The following is a 4,014-nucleotide window of genomic DNA, read 5'->3' on the forward strand; positions in this document are numbered from 1 at the left end:
TCTCAAGCTCCGGTGCTCACTTTGGCCACAGGGTGTCGCAAAGGCGCAACAAATGATAAACAAAGCTTTGCATTGTGGGAAACCATTTAAACGCATAGACAATAATTAATTCGAAATAGAGCTTGATATATTAGCTTTTTTAATGTATTTATTTACATCAAATAATAATAACGCCCAATATATTCTGTACATCTTTTGAAATGTTGTATCAGTTTCCATCCAAATGTTCATTATTTTATTATGAAGGTGACGACGACCATACGACATTTCTGGTGTTTTGGGGGGTAGGATTTGAATTTTATTTAATTTTTTTTTTTGTATTAGATTTGAATAGGGTGGTGGTTTTAGGGTTAGGGCATTTTGTTTTTTTCTTTGTTCTGGGTTTGTTGGTTTTTCTTTATTGTTTTCTTTTCTTTGCCGGGTGGTTCTTGCCTTATCCGCTCCATTTGCTGGGTTGTACAGTAGGTGGCGGTATGCGCCTTTCTGTGGTTGCGACCCGCCATTAACTCCAAAGAAGAAGAAGAAGAAGAAGGAGAAGAGAGTAGGGTCGAGCTGCAGACTCGGAGCCTCGAGGTCCAGATTGGTACTTCCGACCGCCACAGGACTTCCGACCGCCACAGGACTAATGCGGAAGTATCTCGAAGTACGTCTGACGTATCTCGAATTACGTCTGACGTTTCTCTTCATAAAATAATATAAAATCAGCAGCATGGGGAGGGCCGGGGGGAGGGGAGGTACAGGTAGTAGAAGACATAGAGGTACAGGCTAGTCAGACTAGTAGTCAGACTACTACTTGACCTGACTCCTAGAACCCACCTCACCCCTGCCCACTTTGACAACCTAGGATGGCTTAGAGTAGACGACAGAGTACAGCAACTTGCAATGGGCCTGGTCTACAAGATACACTACGCGACCAAGGTACCCATGTACATGTCAAAATACTTCCCAAAGGTCAGTGAATACCACGATCACAACACCAGAGGGAGCTCCACAAATCATGTAAAACCCAGATTCGGCTCAAACAAGGGACTAAACACGTTTCGCAATTATGCCACATCAATGTGGAACGCCCTGCCTAAAGCTGTAAAGGAATGTGAATCACTACCCACCTTCAAAAACACTCTCAAAAAACACCTACGTGAGACTGCAATTCGAAACTGGCCCCTACAAATGTCCTAACCTAGTTGTACAGTAAATGACCAAGTAAGGCTTTGTCAACATTCCAATGTACAGTGTAAAATGTGTGTGTGTCCCCTACCCAACCCCCCCCCCCCACCTCCAATGTACAGCCCTCACCCAACCCACCCAACCCCACCCCACCAACCTCCTCCAATGTACAGTTTCTACGCCAAATGTATATACACTCCTTTTCTGGACACTTTTGTATCACAAACAGTACTGTATTTGCAAATCTGATATGTCATAAATGTATAGATGTAGCAGTACTGTCTATCTGTATGTCATGTATGTCATATATGTTATGATGAATTGAAAATGGGGGACCCTGGTGGAAACAAGACGAAAGTCTTTCTCTGGTCTGCATCCCCTTAACAATTGTATGTATTGAGATGTACTGTACTGTACCCATTCTGCAATCTGTTAATAAACTTTTCAATCAATCAATCAATCAATCAATCAAGGTCACATAATTATAGTACAGTGGAGAAGTAAAAATGGAATAAAAAGGCAGTGTAAACAATATACAATATTATTAACTCTAATAATAACACGCCTCGCGGGCTCATTATAATACGAGTCACATAATTATAGTAGTGGAGAAGTAAAAATGGAATAAAAAGGCAGTGTAAACAATATACAATATTATTAACTCTAATAATAACACGCCTCGCGGGCTCATTATAATACGAGAGCCGTGGGTCTGCATTGTATAGAGCGGATCCCCCGGCCGTATTCAAGCGCTGGAGCGCTTTGCGATGGATCAAACTGTATTAATATAGTAGTAATAATAGTAGTTGGCTAGTTGCGCGCTTCTGGCCACCTCCCGCAGTGCGCGCATACACACATACTGTCTGTAGCTATACAGTACGTGCAAAATTAATTGTCAAGAGCCTCATCTCATCTGGCTCTGCAAATAGATCTAGAGTCTGAATATCATATAATAGCCTGCTGATGATCTCTCTCTCGAGTCAAATCCATTCTGAGAACGGAATGCAGTGCCCGCGACGAGGGTCTTGATTGATTGATTGATTGATTGATTGATTGATTGATTGATTGATTGATTGAAAATTGTATTAACAGATCATGCTGGACCTACAAAAGGCCTTTGACACTGTCAATCACTCCATTCTTGATTGAACATTTTATTAACAGATTGCAGAATGGGTACAGTACAGTACAGCTCAATACACACAATTGTTAAGGGGATGCAGACCAGAGAAAGACTTTCGCCTTGGGGGGGGGGGTCGGGTAGGAGGGGTGGGGGACACTGTACAACTGTACAAGCAAAACTGTACATTGGAATATTGACAAAACCATACTTGGTCATTTACTGTACATTGGAGGGGGTTGGGTTACAACACAGGAGCAGAGTATAAACAACAGTACAGGAATGAGAAACAGTACTGTACTGTTGTTTATACTCTGCTCCTGTGTTGTAACCCAACCCCCTCCAATGTACAGTAAATGACCAAGTATGGTTGTCAATATTCCAATGTACAGTTTTGCTTGTACAGTTGTACAGTGTGTCCCCCCCCCCCCCCCACCCCTCCTACCCGACCCCCCCCCCCCCCCCCCCCAACCACCTCCAATGTACAGTCCCCCCCCCCCCACCTACCCAACCTCCTCCAATGTACAGTTTCTACGTCAAATGTATATACTCTCTTTTCTGGACTCTTTTTGTATCACAAACAATACTGTATTTGCAAATCTGGTATGTCATATATGTCCTGATGAATTGAAAATGGGGGACCCTGATGTAAACAAGACGAAAGTCTTTCTCTGGTCTGCATCCCCTTAACAATTGTGTGTATTGAGCTGTACTGTACTGTACCCATTCTGCAATCTGTTAATAAAATGTTCAATCAAGAATGGAGTGATTGACAGTGTCAAAGGCCTTTTGTAGGTCCAGCATGATCTGTTAATACAATTTTCAATCAATCAATCAATCAATCAATCAATCAATCAATCAATCAATCAAGACCCTCGTCGCGGGCACTGCATTCCGTTCTCAGAATGGATTTGACTCGAGAGAGAGATCATCAGCAGGCTATTATATGATATTCAGACTCTAGATCTATTTGCAGAGCCAGATGAGATGAGGCTCTTGACAATTAATTTTGCACGTACTGTATAGCTACAGACAGTATGTGTGTATGCGCGCACTGCGGGAGGTGGCCAGAAGCGCGCAACTAGCCAACTACTATTATTACTACTATATTAATACAGTTTGATCCATCGCAAAGCGCTCCAGCGCTTGAATACGGCCGGGGGATCCGCTCTATACAATGCAGACCCACGGCTCTCGTATTATAATGAGCCCGCGAGGCGTGTTATTATTAGAGTTAATAATATTGTATATTGTTTACACTGCCTTTTTATTCCATTTTTACTTCTCCACTGTACTATAATTATGTGACTCGTATTATAATGAGCCCGCGAGGCGTGTTATTATTAGAGTTAATAATATTGTATATTGTTTACACTGCCTTTTTATTCCATTTTTACTTCTCCACTGTACTATAATTATGTGACCTGTACCTCTATGTCTTCTACTACCTGTACCTCCCCTCCCCCCGGCCCTACTTCCGCATTAGTCCTGTGGCGGTCGGAAGTCCTGTGGCGGTCGGAAGTACCAATCTGGACCTCGAGGCTCCGAGTCTGCAGCTGGACCCTATTGGAGTAAGAAGCAATAGGGTCCAGCTGTAATTGCTCTGAAGAAGAAGAAGACCGTACGACGTTTCCGGTGTTCTCAGTCCCCGCCCCCTCTGAACACGGACTGCGTATTTTCGAATATAAAAGAGGGCTTCACTATCACCGCGCTCCTCCGGAAGTGTA

The sequence above is a fragment of the Notolepis coatsorum genome (assembly GCF_963971535.1).
Source record: "Notolepis coatsorum genome assembly, chromosome: 10".
Lineage (NCBI taxonomy): Eukaryota > Metazoa > Chordata > Actinopteri > Aulopiformes > Paralepididae > Notolepis > Notolepis coatsorum.